This window comes from Cololabis saira, chromosome 11, assembly GCF_033807715.1.
Source record: "Cololabis saira isolate AMF1-May2022 chromosome 11, fColSai1.1, whole genome shotgun sequence".
Lineage (NCBI taxonomy): Eukaryota > Metazoa > Chordata > Actinopteri > Beloniformes > Belonidae > Cololabis > Cololabis saira.
The window spans coordinates 41,636,961-41,656,486 of record NC_084597.1 but is presented as its reverse complement, the minus strand read 5'-3'; the positions used below and the strand labels follow the sequence as shown (position 1 = coordinate 41,656,486).

Sequence of the window (19,526 nt, the reverse complement as noted above, 5' to 3'; positions counted from 1 at the left end):
CTTCAGAACGTCACATTATGCAACAGAAACTTCACCAGCGTCATGTGTGCGACCTGTGTTTACAATTAGTTTGGCCACCGTCAATATTTTCTTGTATTTTACCTGTTTAATATTCTAAAGTCACACTTAACAGTAACTCCACTTCCCTGTCACTCCAAATGAAAAACTCTCGTCCCGTTTTGGAAGTAAAGCCTGAATTATGGTCCCGCGTTAAATCGACGCAGAGCCTACGGCGTAGGGTACGCGGCGATGCGCGCCTTTACGGTGAGGATGATGAAATATGTATTGCTAGAAATATAATCAAAATGCATTTCTATGCAGAAACTAACTCAAAATATTGATTTTTTTCCACAGCGTGTCCAGCAACCAAAAATGTAACCATTTCACGTTATTAAAACGTTCCAGTTTTACATTATTCTGACGAGATCTGAAAAAACCTTGCAACCAGAGCAAGCAAGAGATTATATACATTTACTGAGTGAATATTATGAAAGTGAAATATGTATTGCTAGAAATATAATCAAAACGCATTTCTATGCAGAAACTAACTCACAATATTGATTTTATTCCCAGCGTGTCCAGCAACCAAAAATGTAACCATTACACGTTATTAAAACGTTCCAGTATTACATTATTCTGACGATTTCTGAAAAAACCTTGCAACCACGAGCAAGCAAGAGATTATATACATTTACTGAGTGAATATTATGAAAGTGAAATATGTATTGCTAGAAATGTAATCAAAACGCATTTCTATGCAGAAACTAACTCAAAATATTTATTTTTTTCACAGCGTGTCCAGCAACCAAAAATGTAACCATTTCACGTTATTAAAACGTTCCAGTTTTACATTATTCTGACGAGATCTGAAAAAACCTTGCAACCATGAGCAAGCAACAGATTATATACATTTACTGAGTGAATATTATGAAAGTGAAATATGTATTGCTAGAAATGTAATCAAAACGCATTTCTATGCAGAAACTAACTCAAAATATTGATTTGTTTCCCAGCGTGTCCAGCAACCAAAAATGTAACCATTTCACGTTATTAAAATGTTACAGTTTTACATTATTCTGACGAGATCTGAAAAAACCGTTGCAACCACGAGCAAGCAAGAGATTATCTACATTTATATATTGCTAGAAATGTAATCAAAACGCATTTCTATGCAGAAACTAACTCAAAATATAGATTTTTTTCACTCAAAAATGAAAAATGTCCACCGTGTTTGTTAACTCAAAATATAGATTTTTTTTCACTCAAAAATGAAAAATGTCCACCGTGTTTGTTGGTATCACGGCCAGAATCTTAAAAGTCATGTCACTTGGACGCAAAACGAATAGGCAGAAAAATGTAACAGTTATACATTTCAAGCGCTAGAAAAATGTAACAGTTATACATTTCAAGGGCTAATATTGTAACCCCTCTACGTTTTTGCACTTTGGACCAACGTAGCCAGGGTACGTTTTTATATGAGACTGGGTTGGATGGACATCACCGAAACACAAGAGTTTTTTAGGTTTCTCAGGAAGACCTGAGCTACAAATGACATTTCTCTCACTTCTCTCATTACTCTTTGTTTGGGGCAATAACTATAAAACCAGGTTCCACTCATTACTCAAACTTCAAAAGAGAACAATACGATACATTCATAAGGCTGGATATCGAGATCACACTAACTCACTATTCTTACAGTCTAAAGTACTAAACTCATGGATCTAGTGGCATTTCAATCTGCACAAGTAATGTTTAAAGCAAAAAATCATTCTGTACCGGATAACATTCAGAAATGATTCATTGGGAGGGAAGGGGGTTAGAATTTAAGGGGAAACCTAAACTTCAAATCTTTATTTGTGCGTACAACAAAAATACATTTTTGTGTATCAGTTTGTGGAATTAAACTGTGGAATGGCTTGAATTTGGAGTTAAAAGAATGTACAAACATAAAACAATTTAAGAAGAAATATAAAGAAATGGTTTATTTGAGGTATAAAAGTGAAGACTGTGTTTAAAGATCAGCAGCTGTGTGTGTTCTGCTATTCTGTCATGTTGTCTTTGTATGATTATATACTTAGATATACGTATTATATTTATATCATAGTTATATTATATTTATGATAGAGCTTACATCTTGTATTAAACAGGTTATTTTTGTAAAAATGGTATATATTTATACAAATTAGTGTATAGTATAAAAAATAAATACAGACATATAATTTATATTTAGTTGTGGAAAGGTGGTGGGATTAAATAAGTTTATAATTCCTCCCACTCCTTTTCGAACATGTAACTTGAAATATGTGTTTTGATGTTGTTTTTTTTTCTTTATGTGGTGGACTAACTAACTAACTAACTAACTAACTCAAACCCCCTCTGAATCAGGTCCACACAGACCAAGCGACCGTCTCTCATTCGCCCCAAAGCTCGACGTTCTTTCATCACTTTGATCACATGGTTTCACATTTGCAAAGTTTCTGTTGTTTTTTTTTTAATATTTCTATTCTTCCTGCCACCATGTCTTTCCTGCTCCAATTCTGCGATCACAGAAATGAAAATGATCTTTGTGAAGGCCTTTGATGCAACTCCAGACCATCACAGATTCTGGTCCTTGGACGTGTTGCTGATGACAGCCTGGATCCTCCTTTCATATTGGTCGATCTGCAACATTGCTTCTTCTACTCTGGTCCACGGTCCAATTAATAGATAAACCGCAGAAAATGCTGCCATGTAAAATGTGGCGCAATCCAGTTGGCAAAACAACAAACAACACCACAAACCATTTATATCATTTAAGAAATAAGAATAATCAGTAGAAAACGATATAGAGATCCAACAAATCCATTATTCCTTCAGTTACAATTGTTGAAATTTTATGAATTAGTAGACCATAGTATTCTGAAAATTATGTTTAAAGCTCATAAGAAAACTTTACCAATCAACATTCAGAAAAGATTTGAAAAAAGAGAAAGCAAGTATAACTTAAAAGGAACAGAGATCTTTAAAAAAGCCAAGATTCGGGACTAAATTGATGGAACGTTGTGTTTCTGTTAAAGGAATCAGTTTATGGAACAATCTGAATAAAGAAAACAAAGAATCCAAATCAAACATTACATTCAAAATAACAATTAAAGCCTGTCTGTTAAGGAAATATAATGAAAAATGTTAGTTAAGTTTGATTGACCCATAGATGGCTGAAATTTTATTTTATTTTAGTTTTTTATTTACTTGGTTGTTGTTTAAATACAGATTAGATAAGATTCTTCTTCTTTTTGCTCCCTTTCATTCACAATTTAGGAACGTTTGTGTTTGTATTGAATTGTTTGTTGTTTTATTTTTGAATAAAATAAAGAATAAAATGAAATGAAACACCACAGTAACTGTAAACAGTCATGTGACACGAGCGTGGATGTGTCCGCTGAGACCAAGCCAAACCTGCGTGTGATCACAGGTTAGTTGAAGAGCTGACGCTGCGCTGTACATGTAAGACACGACATGCAGACAGTTTGAGTTTGATAATAGCAGACTGACGTACAACTACTAAACCTGTCGGAGCTGTTGCAACTAAATATTTAGCAAAGAAATACCTTGAATGGAATGTAACAGTCATTCTCATATGGATGGATGGATGGATGGATGGATGATGGATGGATGGATGGATGGATGGAGAGGTTGATTGGGCACACGTGTGCCCAATAAACCTCTCCACCCGCGGCTGCACACCAGCAAGGGGCTCTGCTGGGAGGAAGGAGAGCTGCTGAGTCTGGCAGATGTGTCTTGGGTGCAAATAAACGTTTCCTGCACGAAACCCTGTGTCCTCTGTCCTGTCAGGTGACCCCCGTAGCACTAGCCTTGCTACGTTGGGCGCCACTGTAGCAATGCTCGTGCTACGGGGGTCAGCAGACACAGGGTTTCGTGCAGGAAACGTTTTATTCTCTTTCACCCAGACACACGTGCACCAGCACCTTCAGCAGCTCTCCTTCCTCTCAGCAGAGCTCCGCTCTGCGTCATTCCTCTCTTGTCTCCAGGGCCTGCACACTACTGAAATACACAGAGAGTGATTAGACACACCTGTGCACCATCAGCTGTTCCAGCCGCGTCACCTGTGCGTCACTCCCCCGCACTCCCTCTCTCCCCTGCAGACCACGCCCCAATCCTGCACCCTGCCATGATGGATGATGGATGGATGATAACTGAGAAAAGGACAGGTGTTGTCAGCAGACTTATTATATCAGATCATAATTGTCATTTTTGCCCTGCGACGTGACGAAGACGCTCTTCTCCTCTGGACTGGCTCAGTTTTCTTTGAACCCCCTATTCTCTTTCTCAAAGCCAATCACAGTCGAGCTCCCACATCTGTCGACCACATCTAATCACCCCGACCTCTGAAGCTGCTGGTGCTGATCCACCACAATTACAAAAGGAACACGTTTAGGCAGCTTTCAACCATTGATAAAAGACCTTTTTGTTTTTCAAAGAAAAACAAAGGACACCTTAATCTTCCTTCGTCATAAGTTCAAATGGATGTGTGCTTCTCCAGTTGTTTTTTTTTTGTTTTTTTTTTACTTTGTCTGCATATATATTAATGGTTAATACCATGTTGGTAAAAACCTAAGGCATATAGATATATAAATGTATTTTAATATATAATATATATCATATATATTTTAATCTATCATCGTCTACACTCTGATGCACAAAGACATAACCTGACTGTGTCAAGTTCAACTGGATGCTTTGTTTTGTTTTTTTTTAATCAGCAAATGTGTTTTAATGTAATGTATTCTTCTATCAGTCTTCTAACAGTAGCGTGCCCCTCTCTAGGTGCTTGCTGGCAGGACCATGTTCCCACTGTAAAACTAACCCACTGGTTTTTAGATGGTTTACCCTTGTAAACGTGGTGGAGCACACCACCGTGGAAAGTAACGAACAGCACCAGAACCGCTGCCGTGTTCTACATCGGCCTGTTTCTGCTATCCAGAAGTGTTGCAAGGTTGTGTGATCAGCCCACATGGACCAAGGACCACTAATATCCGTTTGACATCTGGGGAAATAAATAGTGCCCCATTCTTTTAATTAAACTGATTATTACTGTTGTTGTAACTGGTTAAAATCATAGATTTGTACCTGTTGATTATGTACTGTACTTCTTTTTTTTTTTTTAACATTTATTAGAACCAGTTCCTTGACAGTCTCACACAGTATGACAGGTACAAATGCACAGCTTGGTATCAAAATAACATCGTATCAAATAGACAATCAAATTGCCATGAGGTGAAAGGATATTGCTCATAAGTCCACTTATTTCAGAATACTAAAGAAATTTAAAAAAAATAAAATAAAATAAAAAAAAGAGGAAAATTCAACTAGCCCAGTTGCACAGAGACGATATTCTCACTTCTCTAAATACATTCTAACAGGTGACCATTTCGCAAGATACAAGTCCGTCTGGAGTCGAAGCTTTGCCGTTATGTGATCCATACAGTTTACATCCCTAAGTCTTTGGGTCCATTGGTCCAGTGTGGCTGGATGAGGCTTAAGCCAATTTACTGTGATCATTTTATGTGCAATCAACAAAAGTGCCCTGAGTAAAGACACACAGTTTTTCCCTAAATCTGTTAACAGTACAGTACCCAAAATAAGTTGCTGTGGTTCTATTGGTCTATTTAAATTCAAAATCTCACTTATCTGTCGCTTCACAATCTCCCAGAATTTTTGCCCCTATCAGTCCCCTATCATGCCACAACCCCTCCAACAAAGGGGGGAACAATTATTATCATATCTAGCTATCACTAAAGGAGTTTTAAAATATCGAATTTTCAACTTCCAGCTAAATTCTCTCCAGGTTGGGCTGCTTAAACATTTCTGCCAGGGTACCCAAGAATTCTCCACATCCTCATCAGCAACTATGGCATTAGCTTCCAATTCTCATTTACATTTCACATCCAGCGTATCTACTGATGTGTCCATATGAATCCTACTGTATATACAAGATATTGTGTTTTTAGTGTTTTTTTTTTCTCCGCTATCTCAATCCAATATTGTTCAAAATTAGATGGGGCTTCTTTAATTTTTTCCCACTCCTTGTGTGCCATCAGATAATGGCGAATTTGAAAATATCTAAATAAATCCTTAGAATCAATACCATATTTTGCCTGAAGTTGTGAGAAAGCCCTGAGAGTCATTCCTTCGAATAATTGGTTTATTGTGCTGAGGCCCTTCCCCGCCCATCTAAAGAAACCCTTGTCCATTTTTACTGGCAGAAAATCACAGACAGTAGTTATTTTTGTTGCCCTCAATAGAGATAGAGGTAGTACTGTACTTCTTACATACCATTTGTGACGAAAGCAGGAGAGAGGAGAGCAGTAGAACGGAGGATTTACGAGAACACAGTTAATCAGGATTAAAAATGGAGTCTCTGACTGCTTCATTTTATCTCATTTTCTGCGCATCTTGAGCAGCCTACACGAATGCCCAAAGTCTCACATCTGATATCAATTTGACTCTGAAATAACCTTAAAACTGCACCGTTCTGGGGAAACCCAAGCTTTTGTGAACTGCACATGTTTCAGAGTCCTAAAAACAGGAGCTCATTGTGATTAACCGAAATGTCCTGTCCCCAGAAAGACCAAAGCTACACATCTATGGAACGGAAGACTATAATGTTTGTGTTTGGAAAATATATGATAAAAATGCGAGAATCAAGATTCATACGGAAGAGAAAATGACACGTCTGCAACTAAAAAGGAGCAGAAAAACTGTGAAATGAGCCGTGTAATTGGTACGTGAGATCAGATCAGATCTGTTACTTGTTTCACTTTTCAAGACACACGAGGGAGCAAAACTAACATCATCTTTACAAATACATCAGCTTAAATACTTGATGCAATAGTTATCATTTGTTAGATAAAAAGAGGAGTTGTATCCAGGTTAATATAAAAGGACATTTCATGTATATTTGGTACAGCCGTAAAACAGCCGAATAACATATGAAACGAGTTCTTTGGCAGGTTTAGAGAGGTGCTGCAAGTCGTCCTCGTCTTCTGAAAAGCCCCACGACCACATGCCGACCACACCGATCATGTCAGACACTCTCAACTGCTCTTGCAGGGTGCCATGCTGGCGCTTCTTTGGGTTTTGTCAGGCTCTGCAGCCTCAGGTGACGCCTGTTAAACCTGCAACCAGGTCAGTTGGTTGGAGGGTTCTCACAGCACACAGTCACGGGCCAACCATAACAACACCAGTGGCCCGAGCACTGAGCTGTGGGGGACTCCACAGGCAGCCCGACTCCTGCAGAGTTTCTCCATTAATCTCATAGCTGAAGCTGATGTGAACGAAGAGTACATCTCAACAAAGCTTTCACCCTTTAATGAACATGAAACCCCTCTCTCAAACTGACCTGACTTCTGGATGACTTTTCTGCTGAGCTCGGAAATGACCAAAGTCCCCTGACCTGCACATAAACTTTGAAGTGATTGATGATTTGGTTAAGTTACAGAAATAAGTTACAGACACTCAGAAATTATGTACACAGCTAAATGCTAAATTCAGCTAAAATCATTACCAGAAAATTTACAATACATGTTTACTTTCAGTTCAAATAATGAAGATTAGTCGAAGAAAATTTTAAACATCTACTTGTCCAAACAACTTTAAAGCAGATGAGTGTTTCTGTTGTTGGAGTTAAGTTATGGAATTCATTACATGATGATTTAATGGGCTGTATAAACATATTTCAGTTTAAAAAAAAATGTAAAGAGAAAAAAATAACAATGTATCAATGAAATAGTTAAGATTTATAATATATGCGTATGGAGACAGACAATCTATCTTTGATTTTTTTTGTCTTGCTTTCTTTGTGATGTTAACTGAGTAATTGTAATTGTGCAGACCATCTGTTATTATTGTTCAATTTTGTTTGAGGAAGGGGCAGGTATAATAAGATTTTCTTCTTCCTGCTCCTTTCTGGTTATGGAATATGCTTTAGTTTATGATTGTGTTGTTGTTATTTTACTTGTTTGTTTTTTCTGTTTGCATATTTCCATGATCGGAATAAATAAAAAATGAAATGAAATGAAATGAAGTTGTTTCATCTAGAAAAAGATTGTGACTTCTGCAAACACTCTAATGAAGAGCACCTATCCTCGGTGATGAGCTTCACAGCAGCATAAACCCCACATATCAAACAGAATTCTCCACTAAATAAAACTACCAAGTTAAAGAGGGATCATCAACAAAACTACGTCTGTGTCTCTGGCAGCACCAATAAAGGCCCGTCCTGTCTCAGGACGAGACGGGAGGAGGCCTCTTGGGTCTGAAAAGTTCATCCTACTCTACTGAAACGTCTCTAGTAAGAAAACAAAGAAATGATTTTCCTCTAAAAGCAGGTGGAACAATATGTACAATGATCTGTTTACAATATTCTAGCTGATTCTACATAAAAGATGAGCGACAGCGGATTGAGGTCAACAATTTCAAACGCTTTTCAGAGATGGTTTTTCCTGCCTCAATCAAAGCCCGTCATGAGCAGCAGACAGTTTCTGACAGAAGCAGTCAGTTGCACTTACTGACCAGGAAGGTGAAGAGCGTCCAGGTTCAGGTGTTCCTGTGGTCCCGCTCCTTCAGCGCTGCCCACAATCCTGGGGCCCAAACCCAGCAGAGACGCTCAGAGAGGAGGTCCGGCCGTGGCGTCCCCGAGCAGAACCTGGCAGACTGAGGAGCAGCTGCAGTCCCTGGGGCTTCCTCATTTCAACAGCTTCCTTAACCACCACCTCGCTCTGTACTTCCTTTTTTAAGTGTGCACACTGACCAACACGTCAGCTGTGCAGCAGGAAGCAGCGCTGCAGCAACGCCGCGCTTCATTTTCTGTCACCAAGCTGCTTATGTTAGCTGTTTGTATTTCAGGACAATATTAAAAATTAGGAAGAATATATTTTAAACTGAATTCCGAGTTAAACTATTCTTTTCTAATACGGCTTTCACAATTAGTGCATTATTTTGCTTTTAACGAATTAAATACAATACAATTCTACGTTTGTGCAACAATAATGTAGGTAAAAAATTGTATTATTAAAATAAAGTTTAATAACTTTTTACTGCAGAAGAAAAGTAATGCGAAAATAACAATGAGGTGGTTGCTGTGTTTTCTGGGTAAGAGACTGAATCACAGTTACTTTTATGATGCAAAACCCTGAAACACACATCTGTTTATGATTACAAAAAATGGCTTCACTTTTATTTTGAAGAATAAAAAGTAAAGGTAACATAAATATCACCTGGTGCACTTGCTGCAGGAGAAATGTTAAATGTTTTGACACAAGCTCCTTCTCTCTGCAAAAAACTGAGACACTGGGGTTTTCTAAGTTTGGACATGTGCACTGTACGTTGTACTCCATATTTGGTACGTAGAACTTGGGAGGAAGTACTTTGGAGGACGGGAGAGTGCGGTTCGGTGACGTCACCACTCACTTATTCAAAAATGTCTACAATTTAATCAAACATTTATAAACACCCTGAACATTAATTTGTCTTTAAATGAACCACAGACTAATCTGGAAAAAGTCTTTACAACTTAATATTATGTTGTTTATGGTTTTGTATTCTAGTAACGTTTAAAAGAAAAGACCTCTAAAAATGTCAGTGGAAATACTAAATATATTCTATCTTGATAATATGACCACAAATATAAACTTAGACTAACGATATTCAGGCAAAATAAAAAAAACATCTGAAAACTACACTCTGTTACACTAAAGCATGTTAAAACTTGTTTTTTAGTTTGCAACACTATAAATTAATAAAACAAGAGTCGCTAAAAACGTACTAAATATTATGAGAGGGATTTGTAGCGTTTGGGAGGCGCTCTGTAAGATCCTGTAAAGCTTTTTTGTAAAGCTACAGTCCAAACATGGGATTCATTCAGCTAGGTGGAAAGCAAAGATTCACTAATTAAAATAATTATGTATACACAGTATGCGTGTGTATGTATGTATGTATGTATGTATGTATGTATGTATGTATGTATGTATGTATGTATGTATGTATGTATGTATGTATGTATGTATGTATGTATGTATGTATGTATGTATGTATGTATGTATATATGTAGGTGTGTGTATGTACTATTGTATTATTGCATTATTGCTTATACAAATACTGTATGGAATGATATTTATTAATGACATTGCACTAGTTTATAAAAGCTAAAAAAAATTGTGAAAAGGGAAGGCGTCATAAGCTTAGGCTTCAGTCTACACCTTTTGGTCCTTGGTCTTTAGCTAAAATTGTATAAAATTGTATATATACCAAAAATTATATATATTTTTTTGTATAACGCCGACGAATTACACTTGTACTTTGGGTTTGTGGGAATTGAAAGGACCAATAAAAGAAACTAAACTAAACTAAACTAATTAAACTAATTTATAAGACAGTAAAAAGAATACATTGTTAAAGCCTTGTTTCAAGAAAATTAGAAGACCATTTTATCTATTTTGTTATTTTTAAGAATTCTAGTCAATAATTATTTTCTTACTTACTTAAAGTAAAATCTTTTCTCTAAATTTAGGAATATGAGGCTTATTTCTGGGCTATTTTTCTGGAGTGCAAGTTTTCCAGCTGCAGGAACATGACAGATGTGTGCCTGTAACCATGGTGACTAATTAACCTTAACTTGTTTTACATTCATTCATTGTAGGCTGGATTTCCCCATATGATCATTTTACCCCCCGCACACTTTGTTTCCGTTTGGGTCGACTGCTGTTTTACATTTTACACTCTGATGGTCAAACTGGCGCGAAGAGGGAAGCAGATCGACGTACATCGTCATTTCTCCTGCTGATGAAGAAAGTCGGGCTGGGTTTTGAGCATGGATGTATTAAATAAACGGGTTTTGAGCAGCAAAAATCATCTGGAGCATCTGATGATGCGGGAAACTCGGGCCACGTGACGTCTCGTTCCTGCTCTTGCTTCCTCTTTGATATTATTGAAGTAAACTATTTTAAGCATGTTGGGTGCGGCAGTTTCTTCAGCGTCATTGACCTCAACTCTCAATAGTCATCAATAGTCATCTTCATTTTCTCGGAGCAGCCCTGATTCATCTGCACTCGGAAGTCCGATTGTCGGAATAATGGAACAGCCCCTCGAAGTCGTTCTGCCTTGTTTTATTCACATATAATAAATCAGACAAACACAAAATAATCTTTACTTTTTACAAGTGGGCATGTAGCTATGGCGTTTATATGGTGATAAATACGCCGTATTCTACGGCGTAGGGTCTACGATGGTGTAACGCGGAACCATAAATCAGCCTTTAAACGTCAGTACAACAGGTGAAGGCAGGTGAAGGTTCCCCAGCTTTTCAAGTCAAAATTCAGGTTTTTGGACGTACTCCAGTAAAAACTTCCAACTTCAACAACTGAAATTCTAACTTCTGAGTACAAATAAGTTAAATTACTATTTTAATCTCATAAAACTAAAATTACACTTTATTATACAATTATTCATTTTTTCTAATAAAATTGCATACTTATTCTCATAATACTAAGACCAGTATGATTTTATTCTAATAATTTTATGACTTTTAGACATAAAAGTGACTTAATTCTGATGATTATTCCCTTTTTTCTTTTAATTGAAACTTTTTTTTTGTAAAAGTACACCATTTAAACCCTTAAATGTATTCTCATAGTCTGAGTTTATTCTCATAAAAGGGATTTGAAGTGTCTCATAAAAATCTGTAATTTGCAGTTTTTTCCTCTTCCGGGAAGCTCGTCCCTCCATCCACTATCAGGTCAATGTGACCTTACCAATTCTTATATCAATCAAAATGTTTGTCTTGTCACCCATTCATCCACAACATCACTGGAATATTCTGCATCTTAGCAGCTGAATATAAACTGTTTTCCACTGAACGCTGAAACTACAGGTTTACAGCATTTTTGCATCCACTAATTTTCACTCTGCTGTAAGGAAAATAACAAGTTATCTAATCCTCCATAAGAAAATAAACAGTTAAATACTGCCACAGACATCCCCAAACAAAACTTGAAAGCTAAAGAACCTCTTTCTTTTATGGGTAAGATGTTTTTCTCAAACAAGATGACTTTAACTTCCAACTACAATACATTCTTTTGTTTACACATTTTTAGTAAATGATTAGGTTTTCACAATATCCACACCCACGTTGCCGGAGAAAAGCTCCAGAGCGCCCTCTGGTGGAAAGACGGTATAAAAAATACTCCGAATGTGGGTAAAAGATGGGGTTTTAATTTTCTTAATTTTTGGCCAGTTGTCTCCAAATATAATAATTGACCAATATAACGACAATAGTGATAAATCAGAAAATGGCGAAGAATATCAGCCTACCAATAAAATGGTCAGACTTCAGTTTAATTCAATTTCACTAATCTTGTACAGCACCAAATCACACTAATGTCATCTCAAGGCAGTTTCCACAAACAGCACTCAAAGTTTACAAAGGTAAACACGGGTGAAATAAATGCAATCAAATTAACTCCAAGAGAGGAAATAACGTGTTAAACAGGGTTAAAACCTGCAGCAGAACTAGGGTGGCCGTCTGCCTTGGCAGCCAGCCGTCTGAGAGCACAATGATACAAATATTGTGATGATCTACTTAAAAAAAATAAGTCAACTTTTTGCATGAGATTATTATGTAGATCAAGAAAGACTAATCTTTGTATAAACTACTTAATTTTGTGTATGTAAATAATACATTTTGCAAGTACAGTCAACTTAATCGTGTTAAGTTGACTTTATTTATCAAAATTAAGTTAACTTTACTTGCAAATTAATTTTGTACATACTAAAAATTAAGTAGTTTATACAAAGACTAGTCTTTCTTGATCTACATAAAAATCTCATGCGAAAAGTTGCCTTAATTTTTTTAAAGTAGATCAAGCAAGATATTTTTTACTGTGGTTGTTCTACTTAAACAAATAAAGCATGTTTCATTTAAACGTTGGTCAATCTGCCCAATAGATTAAAATTGTTAAAGGAAAAGTAAATACAACAAGATCATTGCTTGTTGTTTGTGTGTTATGAAAAGATTGCCTGGGATTACAGAAATACTGCTTGTTAAGGAAAAAATGCACAACGTCTTGTTTTTTGAACAAATGCAGAGTAAGTTCAAAACTAGATGTATTCACGTAAAGCAACACACTTCATTTTTAATAGTTAATATCACAGATTAAAATATGTTATATTTAGATGCCCTTAGATTTATTTTTTTCAGTGCTGGTCATGTTCACCGCTCTGTTTCAGCGTGATATAAATCCACATCGGTCTATAATTAACTGGCACTCCTTAAACCTTAAAGGCCCGACAAGCAAAGCCTTGTCATCAGAATTAGGACAATCACTTCCCAAATGGAGGGAACGCTCTGAGGGAACGCTGCCTAAACCACAAGTCTCAGATGTCTCCTTCCATCAACACACCTCAATGCTCATCATCAGCTTGTCATCGGGGTCTGCACAAGACTGTTAGTGACACAGTCACTTGTATCAGGGTGTGTTGAAGCAAGGAAACACGTGAGACACCCCGAGGACCAGGGGCAGAACCCACTGCATTGTTTGTTGATTTTTATGCTTGTGATTGGCCGAAATAAATATTAACTAACTAACTAACTAACTAACTAACTAACTAACTCAAGGTGGTTGATCTTGGTTGCCATTCCGGTGCTTGAACCTGGGTCCTTCAAGCCCACCTCTGTAGCCACTAGACTACCACTCCCCATACTACTCGTTTCCTTGCAGGAGAGCATCCTGCCACAATGCAAATGCAAAGCCCCCCTGTAGCCACTAGAGGGCCCCCAACACCCAAGGTCAGCCAGTAGTTGGGAAGACAATAGGAACTTCCTCATTTTTGGATACTCAAATAAGCACATTGATATAATTCACTCTGCACTTAGATTATGTCTCAGGTTTTGTGGACACTACCAACTCAGAGGGTCAGCTGCAGGCTGAGATGAACATTTTTACAGAGTGGTGCAGGCAGAACTGTCTGGACCTCAACATTACTAAAACTAAGGAACTGGTTGTTGACTTTCGGAGAGGTCCATCCAGCATCCCCACTCTGTCTGTCAACAATCAGCCTATAGAGAGGGTTGACTCATATAGGTATTTGGGGACAGTAATCGACCACAAGCTCAACTTCCAACCTAACACTCAATCCATTTTTTCAAAGTGCCAGCAACGCCTCTTTTTTCTTAGGAAACTCCGTAAACTTCAAGTCCACCAATCAGTTCTGACAGCATTTTATAAGTGTTTTATTGAATCAGTTTTAACCTTCAACATAACAGCTTGGTTCGGATCCTTATCTAATATTCACCGTAATCCATTAAATAAAATTATTACATTGAGCAGCAAAATCATTGGACAGAAGCAGGAATCACTGATCAGCATCTATAACAGAAGGACTAAACGAAAGGGACAACAAATATCCTCAGACATCACACACTCACTTCAGGTCACAGATACAGATCACTACAATTCAGGACAAACAGAGCCATGTCAAGCTTCGTGCCCTCATCAATCAGACTCATAAACAGCTGATCTTACCTATTCACTTTTGTACCCGCTTTTATACATATTTTTAAAAAATCATTGTATTTATCACGCACTTAACGGGGGACTTATATTTTTTTATCTCTCTCTCTCTCGTATTTTATCTATGCTATGGTTTACAGCATCTAAGTCCAGCAGTATTTGTGATTGCCCAATGTATGTTGTTTTATTGATTGTTTGGTTTGTTTCTGTACTGTCCTGTTGCATATGTTATCTGTACACGCAATGATGCTGATGCTTTTCCACAAATGAAGTTCCTAACGGATAAATAAAGTTATTTATTATTATTATTATTATTATTATGAAATCACAATCTATAAATGTAAGAATTCTAAATTTTCTCGTGCACATTAGCTAGATTGTGATATAATAGGTCGTGATTTCTATTGTCCAAACTTGTGAGGGAATTGTGAGTTCTTTTTTCTTTTCATTTAACACAATTACAATGGCAGGATTTTGCTTTCAAACTTAAGTTTTAAGAGGTCAGATTTATTATTATTATCATTTTATTTTCCCAAAATGGTCCACGTGCAGGTCCATGTGCTATCATCTTGAAGGATCTGAAGTCCTCCATCACTCTGCATGTTGAGAAAACTAGACCCCCAAGCAGAGCGCTGCAGCGGGACTCTGAAGAGAGAGACACAGCTCCTGCTTCCATCACCCAGGGGCGCCACCAGGGGGGGAGCAGGGGTGGTCACGGCCCCCCATACAAATGTGTATTTCTGAGCCTAATAATAATAATAATAAAAAAATATATATATCAAAAATGCATATATATATATATATATATATATATATATATATATATATATATATATATATATATATATATATATATATATATATATATATATATATCACTGTCTGGTTTGGATCAGCCAACAAACTAGACAGGCACAGACTGCAACGGACAATCAGGACTGCAGAGAGGATATTTGGGACTAACCTCCCATCTATCGACGACCTGTACCGGTCCAGGACCAGGAAACGGGCAGGTCGAATCTCTGCTGACCCCTCACACCCGGGACACAGCCTGTTCCAACTCCTCCCTCTGGACGGCGCTACAGAGCACTGTACGCTAAAACCTCCAGACACAGAGACAGTTTCTTCCCGCAAGCGGTTGCTCTGATGAACTCTCACAAATAACAGTCTCAGAGTAACCAAACACGTGCAACATATAGATAAATCATCAAAATATAAATAAATCATCTAGCACCCTCTTTAATATTCATGTTGCCTCACTCTGCTGCACCTCTCACTTTGTATTTCTTTTGTACAATTTTTAATTTTTTATCTTGTATTTTTTGCATAATTCTTGTCTGTTGAAACTGTAAATAGGTCATACTTATTCTCACTACCTCAAACTGCTGCACCTTAAAATGCTTATAATTTTTGTACATAGAAATTCCACATGTGTCTATTGTTCATTTGTTTATTGTTTACCTTTAATACCATAGAGAGCGAAATTACCGGAGTCAAATTCCTTGTTGGACAATGTTCGAACCTGGCCAATAAAGCTGATTCTGATTCTGATATACATACACACACACACAATATATATATATATATATATATATATATATATATATATATATATATATATATATATATATATATTAATACAATAAATATATGATATATTCAAATATATATGGTATATTAAATATTAAAAATTCATATATGTATGCCTTAGGTTTTTATCAACATGCTATTAACCATTAATATATATGCAGACAAGTTAGAAAGTAAAAAAAAAAAAAAGTATTTCTGAGCCTGTATACTACAACAGATAAAATAAATAAAGTCCTGTAATGATGGCTTTTAGTTTTGGTTCCACCCCAAGAATTGAAGTGGCCCCCTCTGGCCCCCCTAGGAAACAGTTTTGGAGGCGCCCCTGGTACCATCACCACACGCGCGGCTGCTCGTGACAGATGGTGCTACCGAAGAAATGACGTCAGAGGTTCTGATGGGCTGATGGTGGAAGCTGACTGACCTCAATAATCTGTGTCTGCAGGTATTTTCCTCCGCAGTGGCCGGTCCCCGCACTGCCTCGTGCGGGACAGCCCAACACACACACACATCCGGGCTCTGCCTGCAGAATTAACACCACTGCATGTAAATAAAGATCTCCACGTGAGAGGAGGACGTTACTCACCCCGTGGAGCGCGCTCCGTTTCATTTACTTCCCATCCCATCTACTGTCCTGCCTCTCCGCCCTAATTTCTGCAGGATGACTGGGACTTTGAGCCGTGGACATGGCCGTGAACATCTCAGCAGGAACATCATATCATCGCTGCTTCCACACAAACACAGATCATGCGTGTAACTTCCAGCCCGGAGCTGCTGCATACGGATCACTTCCTGTCGGTCCGTCCCGGTGACGCTCAGACAAACCCTGCTGCCTCTGCCCAATACCCTGCTGGATAACCACAAATATTCATTATTATTCGATTTATGCGTAAAGCTTGGTTGTGTTCCTTTAAATTTTGTATCTCTAATAAGATCAGAGAAATTAATTAAAAAAAATTTCACAATATCTATTTTGTTGATGTTGATTGCACCTTTTGTAAGATTGAGCCTGAAACTCCCATACATTTGTTTTATCACTGCTCACTTCTCTCATCTGCGTTTTGGACTGATTTTGAGAATTGTATACATAGTAAAACTAACTTTTCTATAACCATTATGGCTAAATATGTTATCATTCAGTTTGAATCTGACAATAAACAATTAAGTTACATAGTAAATCTTATGATTGCAATTGGTAAATTTCATATACACAAAGCAGAATTCTCAAAATCATTCCCAAATCTCAATGCTTTCCTTGGAGATTTTAATTTATATATAGACTCCCTTAAACTTATGTCAAACCAAAAGAGCACACACACATTATCATATTATAGAGACCTTTTTTCTGTCTTGCTTGATTAAGCTAAATTAATTTTATAGATATTTTTATTTTATTCATTTATACATATAATTTTAAATTGTATACTGTATTTGACAAGGTTTTGTGTATTACATACGTTTTTGTGTATAAATGTTTGGTTGAATGTCTGTATGTTCTAAATCTCTAAAATGCTCAATAAAAAAAAAATCTATTTATTATTCTATTAATTCAAACTACATTCAGCTTTATAGGCTTTATCAGGCTTTATATACAGGCATTGTGGCATAGAATTGTCAAATTGGTTTAATTCCCCGTACAAATTGTTACAGATTACCTGTACTTTTGTAATACTGTATTTGACCCGGTCTATGTACCTGTACGTTTTGACCGTATGGAAACGTAATTCTTGCCATTTTAAGAATGAGATGTACCTGCTGTACTCTACTGCCCTTACTTTTTAACAACTGGCGCTTTTTATTATTTTAACTCTTTTCATATCATTTTATTTCATTGTATTTGTTATTTACTGTTTAATTGTGTCTTGCCGCTTTTAATGTTGATGTAAAACACTTTGAATTACCTTGTGTTGAATTGTGCTATACAAATAAACTTGCCTTGCCTTGCCTTATATGATCGTTGTCGGATAACATCCGCATCTCCCTGTTAAAACAAAATATCAAACAAGAATGCCCCCTTCTGGGATATAATAAGACATTGGTCCTGGAAATGTCCAAGAAAAAAAAGTTTTAATGCCCAAGCTATCTTATTTTCTTTCATTTTCTATTAACCTTTTTTCATAAACATTATTTTTCTATTTAGCTTTTTTTTGTCCATAAGAACTGTGTGAATATAAAACTGTTTTATCCGTTTTTTATAAATGCCAAAGCTGTATTTGGCCTCGTCAGACTGCATATCAGGTTATCATTATTCCAGAGTTCAGTCATTGTGCGTCACAGCAAAGGTAACGTTTTTTTAAATGTCCACACCAATGACTGCAAGTACCTTGCATGTCATTACTGTAACACAGATGGAGGTTTAGAGGTAAAGGTATTTGCGGTGTTAAGCACCGTTAATAAAAACAGTTTTGAAGTCTGTTAGTCTGACTCTTCAGAGAGCTGAAACGTCTGCCCCCCCGGGGTGACGGGGTGGGACGAATTTTGTTATCCCCACTAAGACAGCCAGAGCTGTGCAGTTCTTCCAGGGAGGGTAGTGAGCCACCAATGATCTTTTGGGCTGTGTTAACAACGCTTTGGAGCGATTGCCGGTCAGCCACTGTGCAGCTGGCAAACCACACACAGTCAGGATGATTTCCATGGAGCAACGATAGAATGACACCAAAAGTTTCTGAGTCAGATTGTTATTCCTGAGAACTTCCAGAAAGTACAGTCTCTGTTCAGCTTTCTTGATGGTGGTTGTGGTGTTAATGTTCCAAGTTAAAGGGGACCTATTCTGAAAAACAGGTTTTCTCTGTCTTTAACATATATAAAGTGGTCTCGCCTCAGCCTGCCAACTCAGAGAAGGAGGAAACAACCAGATTCTGCAGTGTCTGTACAGCCGCCCAGATGATCCGTCCAGTGTGATGTGGATCTACGAGCCAATACAGGGTTTTCACCGACGTCACGAAATGGGCGGTACCGCGACCCGGCAGCCATTGCGGAGGCATTATTTGTAGGCAGAGTGGAGGCTCTGGAGGGCGGGAGGTTGAACTACAATAACAAAGCTAACATGTAAAATTTGACCATGTCAAAACCACAGAAAACCTCGGCAAAACGTGGGGAAGATACCCGATACCAGGAAGGACTTGGTCCTCCAGAAAGGGCGAGGTATAAAGATAAATTAAACCTTTTAGGTGGCCATGATCCGTACGAGCTGGAGCAAACAACGTGGACCACGGATGACCCGACTATTCTGCCAAAGATTCAATATCCTGACATCGTGAATTACCTCATTTTTTCCCCAAGCCCATACACAGCTGAGGATCTAAAAGCCTACAAAGGTTTGGAAGCTTATAACCAGATGGTGTGCGGATGGGTGAGAGAGCTGATGTATCAACA

General features: G+C 37.4%; 1 protein-coding gene across 6 annotated transcripts in view; it reads right to left on the bottom strand.

Moving 5' to 3' along the window:
• syk (spleen tyrosine kinase) overlaps positions 1-16,914 on the bottom strand; it is a 45,253-nt gene extending 28,339 nt beyond the window's left edge. For 2 of the 6 annotated variants that reach the window (XM_061734534.1, XM_061734539.1), the window contains exon 1: positions 8,572-8,739. The gene's annotated coding sequence lies outside the window, so the exon portion shown is untranslated. Of the gene's footprint in view, positions 1-4,071; positions 4,194-8,567; positions 8,740-16,737 lie in introns of those variants that run through there. The other 4 variants (XM_061734537.1, XM_061734538.1, XM_061734536.1 and 1 more) reach the window with 4 other exon arrangements.
• Positions 16,915-19,526: the final 2,612 nt, after the last annotated feature.